The sequence below is a fragment of the Callorhinchus milii genome, unplaced genomic scaffold (genome assembly GCF_018977255.1).
Source record: "Callorhinchus milii isolate IMCB2004 unplaced genomic scaffold, IMCB_Cmil_1.0 Scaffold2, whole genome shotgun sequence".
Taxonomy (NCBI): Eukaryota; Metazoa; Chordata; class Chondrichthyes; order Chimaeriformes; family Callorhinchidae; genus Callorhinchus; species Callorhinchus milii.
Window position 1 is genome coordinate 98,934,222 of NW_024704743.1, and position 27,620 is coordinate 98,961,841.

Genomic DNA, 27,620 nt, shown 5'->3' on the forward strand with positions numbered 1-27,620 from the left:
TCCTCAAGCTAGAAATTAAAAATCTGTGCAGCACTAGGGACTAAAACATTTGACTCTTTTCTCTCCCCACCCCCATCCCTTACTCACAACATTTACTGTTAATTGCTGATATAATTCACTAGTAATTCCACTTCTCTGCTAAATGTAGACTGTTTTATTTTTTCCACAAATCTGTCTCCTCCACTGTTCTCTCCATATCCTGACTCCTTTTGATTAATTTGCTTCCCCTCTATTATACTAACGATAATCAACAACAACCTGAATTTATATAGTGCTCTTCACATGGAGTAGCGTCCCTGAGTACTTGACAGTGGTGGAGTCTGATGACGAGCCAATGGGAGAGGGAGGGGGGAGGTGCGTAAGCATGATCAAAAAGGAAGGTCTTTAGGCAGGATTTGAAAGTGGGGAGGGAGGCAGCAAGGCGGAGGGATTGAGGGAGAGAGTTACAGAATTTTGGATTGTAGTGATTGAACGCACGGCCACCGACGGTAGAGCACAGAGGATGAGGTTCAAACAGGAGGCCAGAGCCAGCCGAGCAGAGGCAGCAGGTGGTGGAGTTGGGGGTACGCAAGTGCGATAGGTAGGGAGGTGCGAGGGCTTGAAGGGATTTGAAAACGAGTGAGAGCATCTTGAAATCGACCCGTTCGGTAATTGGGAGCCAGTGGAGCCTGGCAAGAACTGGTGTGTTGGGGGTACGGAGGTTTGTGCGGATGAGTATCTGCGGTTGGTGTATGGCGGAGCTGGGGTGACCAGTGAGGAGAGCATTGAAATAGTCCAGCCGGGAAGTGACAAAGGGGTTGACGAGGGTTTCGGCTGCATTGGTTTTGAGGTACGGATGGAGGTGGGCAATGTGACGGATGTCGAAAAAAGCAGTCCTGGTCAGGGAACAGATATGTGGTAGAAAGGAAAGCTGGGGATCGAACTTGATGCCTAAATTGCACACGGGTTCAGTGAGTCTGAGGGATAGCCCGGGGAAGGTTGAGTTCAGACCCGCAGAAGGGAAGACGTTGACGGGAGCCAAAGAGCATGGTTTCTGTCTTGCCGACGTTCAGCTGCAGAAAATTTGCGCTCAACCAGGCCTTGATGTCTATCAAACAAGCTGACAGGACATCAGCATACTGGAAGTGGCAGCTGGTGGTGGAGAAGTAGATTTGGGTGTCATCCGCAGACATGTTGACCTCATATCTGGGGATGACATCGCCAAGAGGGAGCATGTAAATGAGGAAAAGACGGGAGCCAAGGATAGAACTTTGGGGTACCCCTCAAGTGACCCAGCGGGGGCAAGAGGAATCCTTGCATTTGATATAGCGCCTTATCACATTGCTAAGACAAATCCGAGAGTTTAACAGAATATACTGTAAAGTGAATTGATTGTATATTTTGTGTGCAAAACTATTGTGATATGGTAGCCCAGGCTCCAGTCTCCCTGTACTAACCTGCCTAAGTAGCCACTATTAATGAGTAAGCCTTGCCAGTGAGTGTTGGCAGGCATTTCTACTTTGGGAGCAATGCAAACGAGCCTGATCCTGTCCTTGCCTGACATCTAAACATGCTGAACTGCAGCAGGTGTTTTGGACGGTGATAAAGACCAGGAGGGAGTCTTAGCTGATTTTTTTTTCCCCCCCACCTCCCTCATCCAGCAGCGCAGAGGTCAATTTTAGCCCCCCAACTGCTGCCACAGCTGAAAGAAGAGGATTCAGACCCACAAGCTGACCTTGTGTTGCACCGAGCGATTCGGACAGCCTGTTTTTCAAACTGAATTTTCAGCCCTTCGCTGAAGCAGGAAACCTGACTTCCATCAACACATAATTAGTCTGATTAGTTATTCACTATTTACTCCCTTCATTAAAAAATTGTAAAAGTTAATTGAAACAATTTTGATTGAAATAACACGGTAGTTTAACTATTTACTCTGGCAGTTAATATACTCTAACCATTATACTTAGTATCTGTTGCATAAAATGTTCCAATCTCTATAAATTTTAACAAAGCTATGGGGGTTAGTGATGCTCGTATCATTCTGGGAGTCTTTCTTGTTAAATTGTTGAACTACAAAAGTGTTGGACTGCTGTTGGGTCACAATAGTTGTCACCTGCCTTTTGCAGGGCATGATTAATGAGCACACAGTGGGCCCCATAATTACAATGGGGAATGTGTTCAGGGATCCGAAGGTCATGGTCAGGGCTACTTTGTAATGACGAACTGCAGAGAAGTGACAATTACTGAGCTTGACAGACCTTTCTTATGATCCATTGCCATCATTTTTGCTAGTGTTGATGGGGTCCTCAGCACAGTTCAACCTCTTGTACACACAATGTAAAGTGGAGGCTCTGGCAAACTAAGCAGCAGTAGCAAGACTCGTTTGGTTGATCAGTACAGTCCTATCCGTTTATTTAGACATGTCAGCAACTGTTTGAATTTTGTCAACAAAAGTGGGATGTCACATAAATGTACGAACAACACAGATGCTTGCACTGCGGTTAAAAACTGCTGAAGCATTTAATTACTTGTATTTCATATATAATACTGTAGTTAGAATTGCTTTACCATTATTTACAACTATTTGATCTGCAATAATTACAATTTCAGTACCATTTACCATATTTACATTCCTTAATTTATTTAAAATGTTTGCATCATATTTATCCTCCAGCCATCTCAAGTGTCCATTTCATTCATCGTGGTATAGCAATCGACTATGATCAGCACTCACCACACGACTATAGTAAAACTCGCATAATTCTTATCTTTATAAAACGCCTGAGTCGTACAATCACCAGAGGCTCATTGAGTTTCTTATCAAATCACTTGAATTTCTTTGCACGCGTAACAATTCCATAAGAAAATAATCTCCAACGCTGCTCTCCTATCCTCCACTGCCCTCACACTTAGTGGCTGCATTGACACTTACCGGCCGGCTGTATTGAATCATGCCACATGAGTAGAAGAACTTCAATTACCGTGATTCAATGAGATTCCAGTGCTTGTCAGTAAGTGCACATGCGGCGACGGTTCAAGGCTCGTTGTATCGCATAAACATAGGTTTGACTCGTCACCACATGCGTGCTTACCGTCTGTATTGAATTACATATGCACAGTGTAGATTATTGATTAAATCGGATTTTATACGACTTATACAGTTTGCCTGTAACTCAGACTTCACGAAAGCCATATTAAAAGTTATGACCTTGATTGTTACAACGTATATGTGCGCTTTACTGTATAGGCCTAACAGGCTAACAGGCCTACTGCACTTACACGCAATCACGCACGTGCCACACTCAGTCAATCACTCACTCACTGACTCACGTGTCATAAGTGAGGATGAGGGCCTATCGATATGAGTGGTAAAAACATAATGCACTTAGTACTATTAGGGACTTTGTTAGCATAAGGGTTCGGGATAATCTTGTAAATAAAAAATAAAAATGGAGTCCAAGGTTAGATTTGCAGTTAGATGGCCTCAGCCAAAGTGAACTTTGATTGATCTCCAGCTTCTATGTGATTGTGCCGTTTCATCTCAGATTAATGTACTTTCTGTTTGAATATAGGTTTTAATCTTTTAAAAGAGATAATACAGCATTTTCTCTTTCCTTGGCCTCTCCCTGGGGTATAAAACTGTCCTTCAAGCCTAAAGAAAACCTGCGCATCACCAGGGATTGATACTTTTACTGTAATAATTTTTGACTGCACTGTAACAAGCCAGTTAGAAAGTATTCTTCATTGCAGGCTAGCACACACTGACCGCAGTGAATTTAGTACAATAGCAGGAAATAACTGGTAATGGCTATATGTATGAATGTTAGGTATGAACAGGATGAGTCTTGAGTGTGATGGTTCCAGGTCAAATACCCTGATGATAATCGCTGTACAGGCTCGCACATGACTAGTGGCACCATACTCAGCACGAAGCCTCACTACTATAATAATAATAATAATAATAATCCTTGCATTTGATATAGCGCTTTTCACATCGGGAGGACGTCCCAAAGCGCTTCATAGAACACACTGTAAAGTGAATTGACTGTATATTTATGGGCGAATGCGGCAGCCAATTGCGCACAGCAATGTCCCACAAACAGTCGTAGATTGAAAATGACCAATTTATTATTGTTTTTGGTTTTTGGAGGGATTATTATTAGGCTCTGTGTGGAGTAAGGAAACTTGCCCAAGGTTTCGCCCTGACCTGCCTGGAATTGAACTCAGGTCTCTCGCTTGCAAAGCGAGTGCTCTAACCACTGAGCTACAGGTCTCCACAAGACCTAGGTGATGGGAGAAATGTGACATGGTTGCCGGGCATGGAAAGAATGAGTTATTCAATCTTGTTACTTCTGGAAAATTTATAAAAACACAAAAATAAAACTATTCTGGAGAAGGCCAGACAATTAAATATCCACATTCAATCTGAAAGTAACGACAGGACAAGATTGTTGTCAGCCCTCAATGGATGTCTGATGGCAAGAGCTGGATTTATTGACAGGTAGGTTGATTTATTGACAGGTATTACCCTACCTCTGTAAGATAGATGTGTCATGCATTGCTCTGAGAGTGCGACATACAAAGTAGACATAGCGAGCAGTTTTATGTATTGGTTTGCATTGTTTGTTGGTTACTGAACTGTTTGCATCGGAGCAGATTCATTGCAGGATTGAACGCACTGTCATGAATTTAGTCCACTAGATTTTTTTTAAAAAAACAAACACACATTTTAAGAGATCTTTGATTTGAGAAAGCATTTGTTTCAAAGACTTTGACCGAGCAGCTTATTGCTGGATGTGTGAAGGACATTTACCAAAGTAAAAAGTTAACTGACAATAAGAAAGCTTAATGTTGGCTTCCTACAGAGTTGGACTAAATATGAGTATTGGTCAGGTAACAATTCAAATGCAGTATCTTATTCTGTAGGTGTTGCTCACTAAAGAATGGTTCAATAAGAGTAGCAATGCTGAGTTGAATGTTGCAACAGTCATGCTATCAGTAAAAATAGGATACATTATGAAGAACTGTGGGATTATTGATATCCCATGAGTGGATGAACTTGATAATTAAGGAGCGCAAAATAGTTGCAGTGGATATAATATCACATCAACTTTAATTAAATTAGGTGAATATCAGAAAAAGCAAAGCTCAATTTTGAACTAAAAAAACAGACTTTCAGAATTTTCAACAAGTGACTTTTTAAAAAAAAACAATCACATGACTCTATTTTAGATTGCACTTAAATATTTGTAAATTGTTCAGATCTTCAGTTAAAACTACAAAAATTGAGCCAGGTACATACATTAATGCAATCATCAGGAATGAACCACCAGGCTGTAAAGCAGGAGATTTGGTGCAGGCTGGCCCAGAGGGTTCAAGCAAATCTTGTTTAATCTTTTTCTGCTGGGAAATAAAACAGCACAATGACTAGCACCTGTAATTTGAGATATACTAGCACCTGTGCTGAAGTGAATCTAAGCAACTACTGTATTAGAATAAGTCCTGAGAGATCACTTTCAGTTTCTGATCATCGTGATTGGAACTAAATGTCATCTCTGAAGGCGCTTTAGCATAAGCAAATCTTGCCATCGTTTCTATGCCATTTATAATAATAATAACCCTTGCATTTGATATATTGCCTCATCACATCTTCGAGACGTGTCAAAGTGCTTCACAGAATATATTGTAAAGTGAATTGACTGTATATTTTGTGGGCAAAACGTGGCAGCCAATTATGCACAGCAGTGTCCCACAAACAGTCGTGGATTGAGTGACCAATATTTATATATTTTTTAGGGAATATTACCCCAAAAAGCAATCTGCCAATCGATTAACAACCGGGTTCCTACTTACTGCTAGGTTAAACAGAGGCCATTTGATGCCTCTGTTTACCTAGCATCAAACAGTATGAACTGCTAAAATAAGTATTGAGAAACTATTATGCTTAGGTGTGGAACAGAAGACTAGGTAGGGAATGACTTAAGAAGACACCTCAGTTTAGCAACTATGGAAATTGTACCACCTCAGTTTAGCAACTATGTAAATTGTACCACACTATGTGTTTAATGAAGGTTTATCACAAGATGTTTGGAGAAGATTGTGAAGGTTGAAACATCTTTGTGAAATAGAACTTTTTCTCAAAGAAAACATGTTTCTACTGATGGATTAGAGCACTTTTTTGTTAATGTTTTTCCTCTCCCACATTGTGACCCCTGCTTGATCCAAGTAACATGGGTAGCAAAGGAAATGTCAATTTTACATATTTGTATATCTCATATGGAGTGAATGACAAATTTTATTTGGGGAAATATTGGCTATGACACCACAAGAAACTCCTTTCTCTTTCCACTATCCCGCGTGAAGGGTGCTATATAAATGCAAGTTGGTGTTGTTTTCATGGGATCTTTAATATCCACCTTGAACAATCAGAGTGTGTCTTGGTTTAACATCTCATCCGAAGGTCAGCATCTCCAGCTCTGCCCTGGAGTGTCATCTTAGACTATATGATTCCAAGTCCCACTATGGGTCTTGAACCCACAACCTTCTAACTAAGAGTCAAGAGTGACTCCAACTGAACCAGGTTGATATAAAATTAATAATTTGATGTAGCTGCATTAACTTTAGGAGAACATCTCAAAAAGACTGGGAGCGGCTTTACCAATTGTATCCAAAATAGAAAGTTAAAGTTTGTATAGCACCTTATTACGTCTTCATGACATCTCAAAGCGATTCACAGAATATACAGTAAAGTGAATTGACTCTATATTTTATTTAGTGTGAAGTGTAGTGACTGTGTACTTTGTAGGTGAATACTGCAGTTAATTTGTGTACAACAATGTGCCACATACAGCCATGAAGTGAAATTCAACCACTGAAAGCAGGACAAGTGAGCCCAGATCCTGCCCTTCCCTGATATGCAGTTTCCAGCAAGGGGCATCCACTAGGAATCAGCTGATTTTCTCTAGCAACCACCGCCCCCCCCCCCCCCCCCCGATTCCTGAGTGCAAGAACACTGAAGCAAATTGTAGCTTTAATGGAGTTAACCGAGCTGAGATCAGCCAACTCTGCACAGTCCAGGTTTGAACCTGGGACCTTTGGAATTTGGATGGATCGATTCCAGACTGGGGAGCGGCTTTACCAATTGTATCCAAAATAGAAAGTTAAAGTTAACTATCCAGCTTTTATTTAGCCTGCGTGTGTTTATTTGTTGACATGTTTTTCCTCTCCCACATTGCGACTCCTACTTGAGTTATCAATCCCAGTCAATGAACAGAATCTGTCAGTTGTGGAGGGCCAATAATATACCATTAGTGATGAACTCTTTTAACCCCAGTTGAAAACATGGGTTAATGCAGTCCTCAGGAGTCTTTGGCAATGGCAGTGAACTGGACATGCAGGATAGATTCTATTGTGAACCGCTGCCAGCCTGATAAATAGTTGACCTAAAGAGCATGTGGCATAAAATATATCAACAGTTTTCTCTAAGAGTCATGTTGACCCTTGGAGAGTGTGAAGTTCCAGCATTTGGCCGTAATAGTGCGTTCATAAAGTTTGTGTGCTAAGTGGGGGGAGAAATTAAATCTAAACAGTTTTGTTTATAACAACAACAAGATTACGCTTGTATAGCGCCTTTCACGTCTATATAAATATATATATATATAAGCCGAAGAATTGAATTTCTTCTGTCCATATTTGTGAATACAGACCCAAGTTTATGCAACCTGTTTGCATAATTTAACCCTTTAAGCCTGGTATCTCCCTGGTGAATCTGTGCTGCACCCCTCCAGAGCCAAAACAACCTTCCTGAGGTGAGGTGTCCAAAAAACTGAACGCAGTACTCCAGATGGGGTCTGACCAAGATGACCGAAGGCCCGATCGAAGAGGAAAATCTTAACCAAGTTTTGCGTAGACTTGATCTGTGGGTGGGTTTTCCACCCAGTTACTTTTAGATTGTTATTGCGGTAGATAGTTCACCTAGGTCTAGATTTATTCTGTTAACATAGCATTCTAGAGCATTCAGCATTTGGCAAATTCCTTAATTAAGCCTTTGTTTTGAAGCTGGTTTTCTGTTAGTTCTAATTATAATAAAGCAACATCAAAGTTAAGACAGAATTCAGCCATTTGCCAATTTCTGGATGTACTAAAATGGTATGTTAATAGAGTACTTTCAAACCCAGGTGGCATTTTACCCCAAGTATTCCTTAACAGGAGTCTAAATGCTCTGTGTTGCTCTGAAACCACCTCGTAGGAGGTTTGGGACCAGTTAGCTGTAACGTGGGCCATTCCCTGCTTTCTCCCCCACAGTGGAGGAACTGCCTGCTCAGTGTTTGCCAATCAAACTGAGATTACAGGGCTACAGTTGGGAGGAAACCAGCAGGTGTCCTTTCTTCTCTCCCTTTTCTCTCCTCCTCTTCTCAAAGCACTGATTCAAAGCACTGGTTTAAGGCCACGGGCAATGAGTGCCTTACAGTACTACAGTACACCCTGTTGTTGCTTTCATGTGTGAGCCTAGACAGTGAGTGTCAACAGGTTATTTATGTACAAATGTCATTTTGTTGTTGTTATTTGAACATGAAAGCATCACAGCTGAGGCCATTTGTATTTTCATCCATGCATACATGCTCGTCAACAACACCAACAACTTGCATTTGTATAGCGCCCTTCACGCAGGGCAGCGTCCCGGAGCATTATCCAACCCTCAGAGGATATTCAAGATCTTGGTTCTTACCTTTAAAACCCTCCAAAGTCTTGTTAGACCTCTGTGGCCTATTAAAACTTCACCAATCCATCTGCTCCCTCCGCGCTGCAGGCCTGCTTCATTATTGGCAGTCAGCCTTTCTGCCCTCACCCTCAGGAACTCCATCCCAGGGCCCATTTGCCTTGCCCCCTTCCTTGCTTCCTTCAAGCCTGCCTCAAGATCTTCCTCTCAACCATGCCTTCAGTCATCTTCACTCTGCCACCCTTCTTGCTCTCCACCCCTCTCTGAGCCCAATCCGCAGCTCGGGTGTAAACCCTTCGTTATCCAGCACTTTGGGAGATCCTCCTAACGCGAAAGTTGCTATATAAATACTGTGTTGTTTAGTATTTTGTGTGCATTTCAGGAGACAGAATGCTGACAGAATATACTTGTTTGGCAGGACTAATCTTTCCATTCTTTGCACATCAGTGGATCTGCCTCATCTGATTTCCAATAAACTACCAATTTTTCTTTGAAGTATCTGACTGATTTCTCTGTTCAACTAAATATGTTACATCTTATTCTGTGTATTGTCAATTCTCACTCATGGAATGATGAGTGGGGATTGGAAGATCCACGGAATAGGATGTAACAATTTTATTTAAACAGGCATTTTTATGAATAATTATTGTTGAGCAGTCGTTGATGATCACGGTTAAAGACTCGACTGGTATACGCAGTAATCCTTTTTAATATAGTGCTCCACGGCTGTAATTTGGTTGCTTGGTTACCTCCTGAAGTAACCCAACAGAAACCTTTGGAGTTAAGAGGATATCTCTATTCCACAATGGTAACATGATATAGCTGCAGGCAGAGCATAGCTGTGAACATAGTTAACTCGATAAAGGATCTTTAACGCTTGAAGGTACTTCACTTTGAGTGTTGTTGACAGTTAAATGTGCAAGAAAATACCTGATGCTCTTGACACTCAGTTTTCAGGAATGTTAAAGTGAGGCGTTGCTTCATAAACCTTGTTGGTGCCTACTTAGTGCTGTGGTGCAATTTATGTCAATGGAAATCATCACAATGGTAACCTATAGTAACTAGTGTGGTTTCATTGGCGTTTATGGTGTAATGAGTTAGTGCATCCCATTGATTGACGGCACTCTGTCAAGTACAGTATTGTACTTTATAATGCCAGGAAGGGGCTGCTGCATCAAAGGCTGACAAATCGAATAATGCACATGGATGTTGAAAACACTGTGAAATGTATCAACAATGGGTTGGCCGCTGAATTCTGCGGATGACACCAGTACTGCAAGAGCGACAGATGTGCATTATCAACGAAATAGCCTGCTGTATTTTGGAGGGAGATCAGTTCAGTCATTAACTAGCAGGCAACAATCTCTACTGTAACTATTGCATGGTATGTCTAGCTTCGAAATTCCATTTTATTCTTTGGGATTAAAAGTGAACCTTGCTGAGCAGATCATATTAGATTTCTACTGGAAGGTTTGGAAAAACAGTATTTTGTTCCCAATTATACCATGGGTTTCTGTCTGTCTGTCACTTTCCAATGCAAAGGATGATTACATTTGCAGAGCTTGCTTTATTGTCTCAATGGGAGCAGTAAATTGTATACTTGTTTTAAACATGTTAATGAGTTCTAGTCAGCAAATAGCGAAGTTATTACAGCACTTAATGGCACTTCAACAGTGTGTTCTGTAAAATGTGTATCTTGTTCTCTTATTAGAGAATAATGTTGAAACTTTAGGAACTCTATAAATTTAATTTTGTTGTTGTTGAAGTAATTAAGTTTGCATTTTCCATAATGTTTTTATTTTATAAGACTGAACTATTATATATTTATAGTTTCATATTACTAAATATCTTATTTATGCCCTGGGAGGATGCATCCACAAATGGAAATAGCCTATCAGTGTCCACCTTATTAAATACAGTAATTTCACAATCTTGAACATGTCCTCTTCTCAATCGTGTCAACTCTAGAGAGAGAAGCTATTCAATCTTTCTTGATAGCTGTATCTAGTCATCCCTGGTAATATTTTATTTTTCCTTTCAATGTGAATTATTTTTTATTTTCCTGTTAAATTTTATCTGCCATCAACTTCTCCCTTTTTAAGGATTCTTGAGTGCAGTCCCCCTATCCCTGCTTTAGCAATTATTTTATTACTAACTAATGTGTCTATAGACCACCTTGCTATTTATTTATATGTTTTATGTGCCTTACATCTGGTTGGGGTGCCATTAAGCTGGTCATTGGAAGGCATGTGTGAGTGAATAATTTTATTTCTTTACTATTCCTCTCTTGTGTTTGGGAGCTCAGCAGATTGGTACCACTGTTGTGATTGAGATGTAGTATGTTGGTGCTGTAGTAATCTGACTCTGTACTGCACTAAGTTTTGTGATGTCCTGAAATGACTGTGAAACATTCTTCACATATTCCTTACTCCAATGCTTCTCTTCAATTAGATATTTGTGCAGCGAGAAACTTGTCTTATTCAGTGTATCAATTTAACTGGGTCTTCTTTGTTTGGATATTACACAGTGAGATTGACAAAGGTCTGGAATGGTTAACTTCCCTGTCTAGCTTCTTGACCAGAGAAGAAGCTTCGTTGGTGGAGGGGGGGGGGGGGGGGGTGGGGAGGAGACATACACACACTGTAAGCGCACAATGTAAATGCTTGTTACTGACTTGGACGTCATTCCATTCTCAATGTGCACAAATAAATCAAACTAGGAAAGACTGGAGCTGGAGGATTCAAGCACTGCACACAATGATTATGTTAACCACTATTTAGCGAATAACATAGAGGTTGCTCTTTGTTTCTAAGGTGAGACATTTTACTTAGCAAACTGCTGCGATGACCTGACCTGCTAACTTTTTTTCTTTCTGTTGCACATCAAAGCAAAGGTGGGTAATTCCTTATGGCCTTTACTGTTTTGTGTGTTTGTGATTCTCAATGTTCTGTTGCTTTTCAGTATTTTTTTACATTTTGGATCAATTCAGCTTGTGCCTTCCATGCATAGGCTTTTCAGTGTACTTTGCTAATCTTTGGGGCTGGTTCTCTATTTAAATGGTGCTGGAAGCTGAGCAGGGAACACAGGGAGGAAAGAGATGAACATAATAATAATAATAATAATAATCCTTGCATTTGATATAGCACTTTTCACATTTTCTAGACGTCTCAAAGCGCTTCACAGAATATGCTGTAAAGTGAATTGACTGTATATTTGTGGGCGAAACATGGCAGGCAATTGCGCACAGCAATGTCCCACAAACACTCGTGGATTGAAAATGACCAATTTATCATTGTTTTGTTTTGGAGAGATTATTATTAGGCGTGTGGAGTAAGGAAACTTGCCCAAGGTTTCGCCCTGCCTGGAATTGAACCCAGGTGTCTCGCTTGCAAGGCTAGTGCTCTAACCACTGAGCTACAGGACTCCACTCCAACATAAGCACAACTGAAGAGAGTGTTTTTTAGACAGGTGGTGATAGGTTATGGAGGGAGTTTGAGGGTGTGGGCATAGTGGCTGAAGGCTTACCCGCTGATGGTGAGGCAGAGGGAACAAGGGATATGCAGCACACTCAAATTTCCTGAGAAGATTTCCCAAGCAGGATAGTGAGGATGGAGAAGAGTGCAGAGGTAAAGATGTGCGAGGGCAGGAAAAGTGAGGACCTTGAATATAATAATAATAATCCTTGCATTTGATATAGCGCTTTTATTGTCTTCTAGACGTCTCAAAGCGCTTCGCAGAATAGACTGTAAAGTGAATTGACTGTATATTTGTGGGCGAAATGAAATTGATCAACAGGGAGCCAGTGAGGACTGGTGAGGAAGGGGATGATGGGTATGTGAAGCTTTGTGCAGGTAAGCACTGTGTTTTGGATGAGCTGAAGCTTGAGAATGGTAGGGCTGGGGATGTCAAAGAGGATGGCATTTGAAGTTCAGTTGCTTTCGGCATGAGATGGATAAGGAGGTAAGGTTGTGCACTGGGCAGGAGCAATGTGTGAATGGGGAAGAGAGAAATTTTAATTGATTTCCATTTTATTTCTCCAAATATTCCTTGTTGACTGAGGTTAAAACGAGCTAGATTCCACTTTGTTTGGGCAATGAGTTTTGACTTTCAAAAAGAAAGTTGCAAACTGAGCCAAGTGAATCACTGTACTGCAATTCACATGGCGTTCCTCTATGGTCTGGTGAATCTTGTGTTACAAATGTCTGGAAAGTTTGTGACAGTGTGGGTTCATTTTGTTGTATTCCAGGAATATTTGCACAAGATCCACAAGTAGTATAATTCTTTTTTTAAACAAAACCTAAATATGGGAGGATGGGGTCAGAGAGGGAGGAGAGAAACTTAATTTTAAATAATAGTGCTATAGAGAGGCATTCAGTCCACATTGACTTGTTACCTGTGTTTACTTCCCTTCCCTCCTTACTTTGGACTCTGCCTCAAATGATTGCTGCATGCTGGGAGGGTGAGAGAAGGAGGTGAAGCTGTTCAGTGGAGGTTTTTGTCTCAAAGCTCATTCATTTTTCCTGTTCACTGAACATTCTACATGGTACAGGTTGGTTGATGTGTGGTGTGATACATGCCACCATTGTTTTCCATGTATTGTTGGAGATCCTGTATCTCCTTCCATGCATAGGCTTTTCAGTGTACCTTGATCACACAGAACAGTGAAGTGTCCTTCATTCATTTTGATGAATGCTTCCGGGGGCGGTGATCAACAACAGCTATGCTTTGTCTGAATATGGGCTTCGCACGGTTGTTTTTCAGTATTTTTTTTCATTTCAAGTCTTGGCTCAGTGCAGATTGAAATTATGCCAATTGCCGTACCTTGCTATTCTTTGGGGTTGGTCACCTGTTTAAAGCATATTTTCTTTCTTCTCCTGCGTCCACCCTGCAAATCGGCCTGCCATTTTGTCTGCTTTGATGATGATGATGCTTTCCGTTTTGGTTTACTGCATTCATTACATTTAGTCTCTCTGTGTACTGTCTATTTCTCTGGTTGAAAGACCAGTGGGCGATCTGCTCCCAGAGTATCTGCCAACTTCTCTCTGAAACCAGGAGGTGCAAGAGGGCAGCTCGGGATAAGAGATGATGAGGGGATGAATTAGTGTGGAAAAACATGACTCCAGATTGTTTCCTCTCTCTGACAGAACAATTGAGATCTATCTGCATGGGGTGAACTGTTGTACTTGTGCCTGTCATGGTAAATTGGAGCAAAGTACTAACCCCTCCATTTTCGTTTATTATTCTTTTGTTCTTGTAATATTCGTAAATTTCATTGTTTAATTTTTTTTCCTTACTCTCTCCTGTTCTGAAGGTACTGGGTGTGGGTTAGGTCCAAGGCCACAAAGTATTCACTTTACAGTATATTCTTTGAAATGCTTTGAGGCGTCACAACATAATAAGGCGCTATATCAAATGCAAGAATTATTACATTATAAGGCAACCTTCGGTATCGTCTCAAGTCACCATTCTTCATGTGTTCAACCACTCACAGCTGAGTTCAGTCCGATGATTCTTACCTATTGTCTATTCAATTCCTTTAACACCTTTATTTGGAATTGAGTAACCCTAAGGTGTTCTTTTAACAACTACGAACACCAAATTAAGGAAACAATGTGAAACCACTTTTCTACCATAATTCTAGTGTAAGCATCATAGGGTAACAAGAGGTTTGGATGAAAAAGGCCTTGATCTCATCCTTCCAGGATACCCACTTTACCACCTTCCCATTATAGTTTCAGGTTAGTTCTGCTTGGGGGATTATTGGCAGAGAAAAATTTCCTACAACTTTCTTTTACGTGTATTCACTTCCAAATAATGGTGGTAAACGCATTGCAACACTGAAACACAGGAGAGATTTGGATGAAGTTGGGATTTGAACTCTTAACTATGATTCTTTGGTTGTCTCGGTTATCTGACACTGCAATGCCTTCTCTGAGATGCATTGTGCTTTGTGACATTTGGTCTGGATTGTTACTTGAAGTATTTATGAAAGTGTTACAGGAGAGTGGTTATTTTCAGAATTTAGGGGGTTGGAATCAGTACTGGTCGGTGGAGGGGAGTCAGTGAATCTGTTTGGGTAGCACATCAAGAAACCTTGCCCCCAGTGGCTGGGGTGCTTCTCCGAGTCCTGCTGATTAACCAGGCCTGCTGGACTATCTTTAGTATGCCCTGGAGTACTGTAGACCTGCTTAGCTCAGGAACCGGACTATTGAGACTACCACAGAGGATTCACTCGATTCTGACATTCTGTTGCCAAGCTGTCTGTTTGAAGCAAGTTCAGCTCCAAGGAAATCCCACTTACCTCCCACCGCGAGAAGAATTATAAATGTTGTATTTTTTATTGCAATTTTGACATTGGAAAGAAGGGGTGCAGCATATAGGGAGGAAATTGTGGTGCATGATATATCATTTATCATTGTTGATTAAATATGGTCATTGAAACCATTTGATAACACAACTAGCTGACATCATTATTGGCCCTGAAGCTGATATCTCATAAACATGCATTCCAATGCCATCAATCGGATCAGTGCTCTTCACAGTCCGCAGATTGTGGCTATGGAATGTCAGTTTGTGAGATATCAGTGATAATTAATATCTCATAACAATATCCTAAAACAAGGAGACATATTCTTAAAATTAGAATCAGGCCATTTAAGAGTGAAATCGGGAAGCATTTTTTCACTCAAAGAGTCGTAGAAATCTGGAATTCTCTCCTCCAAAAGGCTGTGGATGCTGGATCCGTCCACACTTTCAAGAGTGAGGTTGTTAGATTTTTGGTAGGTCAGGATATTAAGGGGTATGGGGAGAAAGCGGGAAATTGGAATTGAAAGTATTAGTTGAGGTTCAGCCATGATCTAATTAAATGGCGGAAAAGGCTTGAAGGGCTGAATAGCCTATTCCTGTTCCTATGTTTCTATTAAAACATCACTTGCTGCAAATTTGACCCCATAATAATAATAATCTTTGCATTTGACATAGTCGAGAACACTTTGTCAAAGCATTTCGCAAAGTTTCTGTGACATGTAGTGACAGCGTATTTCCAGCCAAACACTTATCCAATTTATGCTCAGCAGTATCATGAATTCTTGTTGAACAATTTTGCCTGGGGGATTGTTGACCAAATGAAACTGCCTTCTCTTTTTGAAACGTGCCATGGGATTTTTAGCATCAACCTGAACAGGCAGACGGGACCTTGGTTTAACTTCTCATCCATCACCACCTCTGACAATTGAGTCTACTTCCAGAATGGAGTTTTCTCTGGTCAAAGTATACAGTCTATTCACTTTACAGTTTATTCTGTCAAGCGCTTTGAGATGTCTCAAAGATGTGATAACGTACTATATCAAATGGAACGATTATTATTTTTTATTATAATTGAAAGGAATTCCAGTTGGATACCTTGCTAAACAGGTCCTGTTAAGAGATGCTAAAAATTAGACTCCAGTATAAAGGGTCAAGAGAGTGAGATAGAATAGTGCTCCCTCTAGTATCTTGCCTACATCAGGGAAGCACTTGTTCTTTATTTGATGTCACTGTGACCACATGGCTGAGATTCGCTTTAGTGTGTGTGACAGGCGATGTAAGAACATTGTGCCATTGATCAGGTCATCGTGCACTCCTGTGTTTTATAGACCTGAAGAAATGTCTACTCCAAAATGGCCCTTTAATTACCAAAGTTATGCAGTGGGTTCAGTTACCAATTATACCATACATTATTGAGGAAATGTCCACCATTTGTAATGCTCATTTTATGATGGTAAAGGATTTGTAACCATTGCAATGGATTTTTTTTATTTCATCTGAAAAAAATCCAGTGGTCGTCTTGCTTGCCACTGAATGCTGTTATAAATACTTGGCTGCCCCATAAATTGGCACTTTATAATGCTGCTATATGCAATCTGGGGAAACAGTTGGGTTGCAGTCGTGTAGCTCAGTGGTTAGACCACTCCCTTGCAAGCGAGACACCTGGGTTCAATTCCAGGCAGGGCGAAACCTTGGGCAAGTTTCCTTACTCCACACGCCTAATAATAATCTCTCCAAAACAATAATGAATTAGTCATTTTCAATCCATGACTGTTTGTGGGACACTGCTGTGCGCAATTGGCTGCCGTGTTTCGCCCAAAGATATACGGTCAATTTACTTTACAGCATATTCTGTGAAGCGCTTTGAGACATCTAGAAGATGTGAAAAGCGCTATATCAAATGCAAAGGATTATTATTCAGCATCTTGGGAATTCCTCCCGACGTGAAAGGTGCTATACAAATGTAATCTTGTTGTTGTTGTTGGTACCATGATCCTGAAAAGTGGGCACCCCAATGTGAGGCAACATGCATACGCTGCGCTGCGTTCAAAGGCGAGGATCTGTTAGCAGAATGTGTCTAGTTTTCTTTGGAAACCCAGTGCCTTGGCCCCAGAGCCCAGAGGCGAGGGCGAGTTTACACACATGGACATGCTTGGGGAAGCAGCTTGGCAAACTTTCAGCTACTTTGCAGCAATTTCTAATTAAAGTAGAACAAAGTGTATTTTGATGAACATTTTCCCATCGTGCTCTCTGTAACCTTTTGTTCTGTTTCAGCATGGCTCATGGTTACATTGGCTGGTGAAAATCAATGGGGCCCCCGCTCCTGCACAGCAAGTACTATTCTGTGACAGAGAAACCAGATAGAGTTTAATAAACAGCCTATTCCTTGTATCTTCTGTGTGCGACAGACTGCCTTTTTGGTGGAAAAGAAAACTTACGTTGTCAACCATGTTCCAGGCCAGGTGGCAAATTGCCACCCAAGTCCTATGACTGCCTGCAATGCAAGTCCAGCACCTCTGAAGGATTCTCATTAAACAGTAATTTCAGCAGGTTAAAAATAGTCTCACCTTAACTGAACCCGTCCATGAGCTATGTCGCCTTCTAGTATTAAACAAAATGAATGCTGAACTTGTAATAATTCATTAAACTAATCTATAGTATGAAAAACATTTTCGCTTTCTCTGGTCCTGAATATTCCTTCCCCTCTCCTCCCCCCAATTTCTTTATAATCAGTGACAGCATCAAGCCAAGTCAGGTTTAACGTAGGCAGAGCTTGTTTTACTCTGCTCCAACTTCGTGGTTTAACCTCCAACTCTGATAGCTGCGTCTTACTGCAGCGAGGTGACATGTTTCATGTCTCTTACCAGGCATCTTGGGTAGCTTGACAATGTAGTATGGAATTGTGAGCAATTTTTTACCCACCTACATTTAACAACAACAACTTGCAGGATAGCATCTCAGAGCATTCAAACCTGGTTTAAGACTGCTTGTGATTAGCCTCCAGGGGCAGTGGTGAGTTTTGGGAGAAAGGTAAGCATGCATTCTATTCCAGACACGAGGCAAAATTCAATGTGAAAATGCCACACGTTTGTGGAACTCTGTTTGGTTTCGATACTCTTTAAGTATGATGTTGGGTTTCCATATGTGTCAAGACACCCGTCTGACCAAAATAAAAGATTGCTTAAATGAAATTCTAAATCATTGCGCATTGCAGTTGTCTTCCGGCATTTCCTATCAGCGAGTGTGGTGTGGGTTGGATCATAACCCTGAATACTTCGCTCTTCCCTTTAAATGAATGTCCCAATAGCTTCCCAGACAAACTGCATCAAATAGATATTCTCTTCTTTGCAGCTCACCCTCTGTATAGTGCTGAATATGTTTTAAGAACAAATTGCAAATTCACATTGGGAGGATATCCCAAGTTGCTGGACAGTTGAGGGTTTGTACCTGAGCTGGGGGTTGGATTGGGAGCCAAGTGGAGTGGGGTGGAAGGGAAGATGAGAACAACAACAACAAAATTATATTTAAATAGCGCCTTTCACGTCGGGAGGACATCCCAAAGCGCTGAGCAGTCAGATGTCTGAGCCCGAGTATGGGAGAGGGTTGGTGTAGGGGTGAGGGAAGGCAGAAAAGTGGGAGGGAGACCAAAGGCACGGTCGAAGAGAAGGGTCTTGAGACCGGCCTTGAAAGATGCGAGTGATGAAGGGAGAAGATGACTGAAGGTGCAGTCAAAGAGGAAGACTTACCTTTAAGCAAGTCTACTGAATATATGTAAACGTTACCACGCTTGAAAAGAATACTTAATTCAAATAGGGAGTGGACAGTGTGTCTCGGAACAGTCTAACCTCTTAAGATTGATTATCCTCACAAACTTTAATATTTTAGTAAAGGGGTATTGATTTATGTAAAAGCAATATACACACTTAAGGAAAACAATGCAATGACCTGTCCAACTCTTTGTCAAAGGTTATTATTAAAAAGAGTTATGAGCTGCAGTTTTGATTTAAAAATATTTTTTTTTTAAAAATTCCCCTTTTCCCCCTCCACTGCCTAGATTTAACTCCCCCTCCCCTCAGCTTTCTACAATCTCCCATTTCTGTAAGTATCTATTTGGGAGGGAGTTGGAGCAGTCTGGGAGTTGTGTTGCCCCAGAGTTTATGGGGCTTTTACCTTGTTGTTGAATAACTCTGACTCTTTCCCCGCCCTCATGCCATCTCAGATTACTGTGTTGACAAGTTGCCAGATGTGGAATGAACTTGCATCTGCCTCCTATTCTGGGCACCATTGTACATTCTGTACGATTATACTTACTTAGGATCATGTCTCTTCTATCTCACGTGGCTGATTTTCTCTCTTGTCTTCTCCCACCACACACACAGTTTCTGTAGAATATAGGTTTGACATAGTAATAAACCTGCAGTACCACAGGATCTCTCAATATTTCATGCAATCCTTTGTATTCCAGCTGCACTCAGTCTCTGGCAGGAGTCAGTGATTTTTTTTAAAAAAGTGAGCAAATATTTTTCTGTGAAGTACAGGCACTGAATCATCAAGGTCTAACACTGCAGATAAGCTTGCCAGGGCAGCGGATCAAGTGGTTTTGCCTGGCAATGGAAAATTAGAAGCCGAAGGTAGTTTCTGACCAGCTGCACTTGCATGTGTCACGGCTGCCTTCCACGTTGACGCTGGTTTGAAGGAAATGCAAATTAAATTGCACTTTAAGGGTGAATTTTGCACGTGGGATTAGTCCAGATTCACAGAAAGTCCATATCAGTAAAGTTATCTCTGCTGTGAGAATACAGCAGAGGATTTTTGCATTGCAGAATAAAATACATTGCTATTGAAGGGAAGCTGAAACTGAACTGACTATACTTTTACATGGAATTCTGTGTTGTAATTGATTGTGGTGCCATAGAATAGGGTCATTCTCTCAATAAAGCAATCCAACTCCTTCTATTGTAGCGTTTTGCTGATCCTGGATTCACTTGGAAGCAGGGGTCAGGAAGGACAGATGATGGATAGGGATACCAGCCTCTGTCTTTGCAGGAAGTCTGTGAAGGATGGTGGCCTCTGTTTCCTAAGATGTTTTGTTGGTTTGTCTTGTTTGAATCTTAAGTGACAAGTTTAAACTATCCAAGAAACACAGAGTGACTTTAGAACAGATCAGCACTGCCAGCAGCGATGGAAGGAGCTGCCAGCAAGTTGGCTATTTATCGTTGACTCTGGAGAAAATTCACATTATGTGGATATGGTACATTGATCATCCGATCCTTTTGAAAATTTAATTGTAGGCTTCATTGCTTAGAAAATTACAGTTTCTGCCTCAACTTCTAAGTGCTCGTTAGAATTCACAAACTTTTTTTTAAAACTTCCTCCAAATGCTGAACTAAATAGACACACCTGAAAGTAAACTATCTTTGGACAAGTATTATGTGAGAACAATTTATTTGACTCCTCATTGACATTTACAGTACAATATTTTATTTAATTTCATAAACTGTTAGAAGGAAGTTTAGTCAGTGAGGTAAATGGAAACTGTCACACTCTTGCAAGAGTTGTTGGTCTCCTAGGGTTACGGTTAATTAATAAAGAAAGCTTTACAATGCATCAAACTCAGTGATGGCCATCCTTTACGGTGGGTCAACAAAAATATTTCTTGATTTATTTCTTGATGCCACAAGTTGGCTACCACTGATCCTAACATCCTATATCCACCGCCACCCCCACATCACCTCTCCCTCATGACCCACCCCCCACCCATCCCCCCTATACTCCTTCGACCCTATCTCTTCCTCCTCCCTCACCGCCATCGTTCGCAAACTCAAACCCACCACTTGCTCCCTCGATCCCATCCCCACCTCTCTCCTCATCTCCCAGCTCCACCTTCTGCCCCCCCCCCTCCTGTCCGACGTTATCAATCTCTCCTTGTCCACTGGCTCAGTTCCCACCCCCCTAAAAACAGCTGTCATCACCCCACCATCCTGAAAAAATCTTCCCGGGATCCATCCCTCCTCTCCAGCTACCGCCCTATTTCTAACCTCTCATTCCTCTCCAAGGTCCTGGAACGAGTCGTCGCGTCCCAGCTCCGCTCCTTTCTCTCTCGCCATTCCCTCTTTGAACCCCTCCAATCCGGCTTCCACGCTGCCCATAGCCCGGAAACAGCCCTGGTCAAAGTCACTAATGACATTCTGAACATCTGTGATCAGGGCTCCCTCTGCCTCCTTGTCCTCCTCAACCTCTCTTCCGCCTTCGACACTGTCAATCACTCCATCCTCATACACCGCCTCTCCGCTTTACTTATTATTATTATTATTATTATTATTATTATTATTAATCTTCGCGGATCTGCCTGGTTCGATTCCTGTCTCTCTCACTGTCTCCACTTCGTTGCCTCTAACGGTTTCTCCTCCAGCCCCCGCACTGTCACATCTGGCGTCCCCGAGGACTCTGTCCTTGGCCCTCTCCTCTTTAATATCTACATGCTCCCCCTTGGTGACATCATTCACAGACATGGGGTCAACTTCCACACGTATGCAGATGACACCCAACTCTATCTTTCTGCCTCCACCCTCAACTCCAGGACCACTGCTGTCCTGACGGACTGTCTGTCGGACATCAAGTCCTGGATGAGGGCAAATTTCCTACAGTTGAATGTGGACAAGACTGAGGCCCTCCTGATTGGCTCACGCCAGCGCCTCAGCACCTCAGGCTCTGGCAGCATCAACCTCCATGGTTGCACACTACAACTCACCAAGTCAGTCAGGAACCTAGGTGTCTTGTTCGACCCTCAACGGTCTTTACTCCCACACATTCAAGCCATGACCCACTCTGCCTTCCCTCACCTCTGTAAATCGCCCAACCTCTGCCACTACCTCACCCCTCAGGCCGCTGAAACTCTTGTTCATGCCTTCATCACCTCCAGGCTCGACTATGCAAACGTCCTGCTTGTCGGCCTTTCCAACTTTCCAACTCCACGTTCCCCGACCCACCCGCCCCACCAAAGGCGGGAGAGCCTTCAGCCACTCTGTTCCCAACTTCTGGAATTCCTCCCCCAATCACTCCGCCTCGCCCCCTCCTTAGCCTCCTTCAAGTCCCACTTCAAAACCCTCCTCTTTGACCATGCCATCGGTCACCCCCCTTCCCCTCCCTTCCCTTTTCCCCCCCAACCCCAGCTCGAGTCTGAAATGCTGTACTCTGTCCAGCGCCTTGGGTCATCCTCCCGATGTGAAAGGCTCTATACAAACGTAATCTTCTTCTTGTTGTATGTTCCTAACATGTTGAGCTTTTGACGCTGTCACTGAATGTGTCCATTTCCCAGCATTATTATCCCTTATCTTGAGGAATAACTTCACCAAAACAACATTCTATTGTGAGTGAAACAAGATCAATATTGTTGATATTGAATCTGAATATATAATAATAATAATCCCTGCATTAGATATAGTGCATTATCACGTCTGTGAGACGTCTCAAAACGCTGCACAGAGTATACAGTAAAGTGAATTGACTGTATTTTGGGGGCGAACACAGCAGCCAGTTTGCACACAGGATTTATCCCACAAACAGCTATGAAGTGAATGCCAATTTTATTTGGGGGATTGTTGGCGAAGACATCAAGAGAAATTCTTTTTTCGAATAGTATCATGGTGTCTTTAACATCTCATCTGAAGGATAACTCCAATAGTGCAACGCCATCCCAGTATCATTGGGCTATCTGCACCGATGTTTTCCAGATTAATGCCTTTTCAACCACATTGTATGGAATTAAAAGGTTCAGCAGCTAAACTATTTAATTTTATCTTGTGTTTTCAAAATGCAATTTTGTTTGTTTTACCCTTATATCAAATCGAAGAGCTGAAGCCTCTTCATCACTCTCTGATTTATGCAGCATGTGATATTTTCATGGGCTGAGATGCCTCTATTGAATCCCTTTCTTTTCCACAACTGAGGAGGTTTCTTGGTTTGGCAACCTGAGAGTCATTTTACAAATGTCTTTGTGCAGATCAAGGCAGAGATTGTCCTGGTTGCTTGATTGTCTCATGTCATGTGCTAAATTCTGCATTGGCCGTGTGCTAAAATGTTGTTAGAAAGCTCAATCCCATGCTTCATTTCTCGCCTCCACGTGGTGTGTAACTAACTATTCCTTGTTGTTGCAAAATTGCCTACCAGCAGGATCTCAGAATATTCAAAAGCCAGTGTGAGTCTAATCAGATTTTGTGGTGTGAAGCTTTGTTTTTTCTTCTAATGAAGGGCATACAATGAACTTGTCATTAGGTGAACAATACCATTGGTTTAGATGGAGCACAGGGATTTGTCCATGTGTTTGCTTTCTCCCTGTGCATTGCTGAAAGTGCATAATCTGACCTTTCCTCGGGACAATCCTTTTGTAAGCACTAATTTCGTAGCACATTGCTAAATGAGAAGAAATTGCTGTCAAACCTGTCTTTTAGAAATGATGTCTTTATCCAAATTATCTGTGGTTTTTACATGATGGCATTTCTGAAGTGAACCTGCAACATGAAAACAATACAAAATGGAAGCCTTTCCTTTGAAACCATTCCCAGCCCCTTTGAAAGTGGTTATCTTTCTTTTGGTTCCAATGGCACTCTGCCCAAAGAGACCGTTTATGAAAAAATTGCCAAATAGATCTTTATCCCGTTCTCTGGAGAACAGATAGCCAGCCCAGCTGCAAGCCAGTCTTGCTATACATGCATTTTGCACACATCTCCCGTGATTCACTCTTGACAAAGAAACTGGATTTTGTGTAAATATCAGGAACATGCCGGAACTTCACAAGGTCATACTGACCTCTCTGTCAGCGTCTCTGCCTATTGATTGACTCATATCAAAGGTTCATTTAACTGGTGACAAAGGTAACTTGTGGTTAATAGACTATCTAAATAACTTGTAGGTGGAGGTGGTGCCTCAGACCATCACACGGAAAGAGATGTCGCTGTGTGTATGTGTTTGTAATAAAGTCCGGGAATCGTGTGACACCAGGAGATAAACAGTGCAGCTGAAATTAATTCACCTCTAGCAAAGAGGTGAAATGCATTTAATAATAATAATAATAATAATCCTTGCATTTGATATTGCGCTTTTCACATCGGGAGGACGTCCCAAAGCGCTTCACAGAACACACTGTAAAGTGAATTGACTGTATATTTGTGGGCGAACACGGCAGCCAATTGCGCACAGCAATGTCCCACAAACAGTCGTAGATTGAAAATGACCAATTTATTATTTTTTGTTTTGGAGGGATTATTATTAGGTGTGTGGAGTAAGGAAACTTGCCCAAGGCTTCGCCCTGCCTGGAATTGAACTCAGGTCTCTCGCTTGCAAAGCGAGTGCTCTAACCACTGAGCTACATATACATGGTCATATGCATAACTACGATAAGGTTTCCTTCCACCCACAAAATATACAAACAATCCACTTTACAATATATTCTGTAAAGAGCTTTAAGACGTCGCAACAACATGATAAGGCGCTATATCAAATGCAAGGATTATTATTAAGAAAAGTGTTAGTATATCTCACCAGTTTTACTCCAAAATTGCTTACCGCCATTCTCTTGACTATGAATTATCGCAGGTTATTCTGTTAATTGTGGATGGTTATTTTGGTAACAGTTCCGTGACGATTTTGTGTTGTGTTTGATGTATTGAAACCTTCTGCAGTCCAGCAGCATAGTTTAAAGAAATGAGCCTGATGTTGGTGGAATTGAAAATAATGTATGCAAATACCTTCAAAATGTTGGATTAAAGACGTCTTGTAAAGTAAGATTTATGAGGCTTGCAACTGAAGCATATGGTTTTAAAACCAGAGAACAAATAGATCCAACGGAAATCCTAAATGAAGGAAGGCTTTCAGTGCAGGTTGTTCAAAGAAAAATGTCGATCAGAGCCCAGAGGCAGCAGGAACTTGTGCATACACATCAATCGAGTCAAGGGCCTGTTGTCTCTTGTTCATTCTCCTACAGATAGTGTGCTCCTTTTAATATCCAGCCACACAGCCAGAACTCAGCTCTATTACCACACCGGTCAGTGTCTCCTGTTGTCTTGGCAATGAGCAAGTCCCTTCAAATACTGCCAGCAGTGAGCTGCAGTCAAACAACACTATAGCCCTCTCTCCTCCTCCTCCCCTCCCCTGGAATGAAACTTGCAAATGATGAGGTACGTTTCTGTGTTGAGGTAACTCAGTCTGTGAGTCTCTCTTTGTAGCTGAATACGGCAGATCCAGTCTGGAATAAAAGAATGTAAACCAGTATGATTGGAAGGTTTTGGCTACTCCATACCATTACGAACTTTGGATTGGATTCTTACAGTTCAGATACAGGTTTAACGCCATGGTTTACTTGCATTGATCTACAATGAGCTTCCACGAGGAGATGCAGAATTTTAAAATGCCCGAGAAATGTAACAAATGATTTAACCCAATGTTAAACCCACATTCTCACGGGTGATGGGGATAGTTGCTGCTTGCCACAACATCATTTGCCTCTGCATGCTCTGCTGGCTTCCTGTGGATAATCCTAACCATCAAACAGCCGTGTCTTCATTACTGGCTCCAGCAATGGCATTCAGCTGGAATGCTGACTTTGTTTGCTGGTTTAACAGAGTAAGTGCCTTTATTTTCTCTTCTTTCCCCCCCCCCACCCCCGGGTCATCTGGAATCCTCAGTAATGTGATTTGCACAGCATGTAACCGTGGCTGCTCAGAAGTGAATTGCACTCTGTCTTACCCACCCTGGTTACTAATGACTGGGCTTTTGGGGGGATGGGGTCTGTTATTTTCTGTTTTCTAAAATAAAACAACTATAAACTGAACGCATCTTTAGTATTTGATCGTTTCTCATCAGATATCTACAATAAGGTCTATGTTGACCTTGCAAATTTCATAAAACCAGCAATATAGCTATAAAAAAGTTACATTTTGATAAGATGATATTGCAGACCATGAACGAGAAACTTACGTTCTACATATTATGACTCTCTCTTCAGTTAGAAACACTTACCTGTTTTCTAAATCCAGCTAAAATGTGAATGAAAACGAACAATGAGCAATCCCTTTGTCCTTTTCAGAGATCTCTAGCTGCTGTAAGAGCTCAGGTTGAGACCTGCAGTTAACATTGTGTTTTTTGACCTTTATGTGTGTGTTTCCTTCTAGCCCCTGAAAGCTATTGTTGGTCATATACATTACTAAAATAGGGATGTAGAAAAATCCACTTTTCTTATTTACAGTTGGATTCAGAAACTGAGCCAACAATGGTAGGGAAGCTATTCCATCTGGGTTCAGATCAACTCTTATCTTTGTAACATTTCAGAGCATCCAAAATTCTTAAAACCTGGTATTAATTTTTGAGTTTTTTGTTAGTTTATTTTAAGAACTGTAGAAAACCGGCTACACAGTCAATTCACTTTACAGTATATTCTGTGAAGTGCTTTGAGACGTGGAAGATGTGAGAAGGTGCTATACCAAATGCAAGGATTATTATTATTACAGCATTAAGACTCAACCCAACAATTCACCAAATTTCTGGACTCTCTAAAATGCTACATAAAGAAAGTAAATCTAAATCCATGTGAAATTTCTCCCCAAGGATCATTTTGGTTTCCATCATTTGCCTAGAACATGAGAATTTGATGTAACATTGAACTGGGAAAAGAACAACAAATATAAATTAACTGGGACTGTTACACCAAAATGCCTTTTGACATTTGATTGTTTTTGACCACGGAGCATGTGGCCCTGCAGAATGACTTAAAACACAACGTCTTGTTTAGTCTTGGGGTGGAGGCTTCCGAGCTAGAAGTCACATGGTTCTTTAGTCGTCCGCTCATTTGAAGGACGACATGTGGATGAAGATTAAAAACGGGAGTTGTTGAAGGTCCAAACATTTCCGGAGCTTTAGATCTGCAGAGTGAACAGTTTGATGAAATATTGCTTACAAACTTGGCGATTCAACAAGAGGAAGAAAGGAACAAACCAGCACATAAATCACTACTTATCTCCTCCTCCTCATTATTTAAATGTAACAAACCCTGAGTTTATATGAAGTCTTTTTTTGGAGGGGGAGGGAGAGGTGGGGGTGGGGAGGAGAAGAGACTTTTGAAGTGCAAATGGAGTCTTGAAGGGTAAAACCATTCAGACGGACATTTTGAAAGATATCTGCTTTATTTTAAAGACTGAATGTGATTGAGCTTAGGTTCTGTCTTGTTTTTGCTTCAGTGGGCAGTGTGGACCATAGTGGGGAGGAGGGAGTGCACTCTCTGCACATATTGTGATTCCATTCTGTCTGAAACAGTTCATTTGAACCTGGCCACTTCCTGCAGCTCAGGCCAAGAACACTGTCCCAGCAAATGTTACGTTTTAGTGTTTATCTCCATTTAGTATAGCTTACTCTACAGCAAGTCCCGCAGTACCTCATTTTTTCTTGTTTGTTAAAATTAAAAGATTTTAATTCTAACGTTCACATAGCACTATCGAAAAGCCGAAGGGAGAAGTGGAGACTTGTTGGCACTCCTCAATTATTCAGTTCACAGCTGTTGTGGGACATTGTTGTTTTTTTAAAATCCCTCATTCTCTTTCAATAGATCTGACCACCTTGGCATTTC

The 27,620-nt window shown here is 41.4% G+C and overlaps 1 protein-coding gene and 1 further gene across 2 annotated transcripts in view; both read left to right on the top strand.

Moving 5' to 3' along the window:
• Positions 1-27,620, top strand: part of greb1l (GREB1 like retinoic acid receptor coactivator) — a 144,005-nt gene that overhangs the window by 13,522 nt on the left and 102,863 nt on the right. The gene's annotated exons all lie outside the window — the stretch shown is intronic.
• LOC103189326 (60S ribosomal protein L22-like 1) lies at positions 21,822-22,184 on the top strand (the record flags this gene model as incomplete). Its single annotated transcript, NM_001292393.1, is given in 1 exon segment — positions 21,822-22,184. The product of NM_001292393.1 is annotated as a 60S ribosomal protein L22-like 1 (mRNA).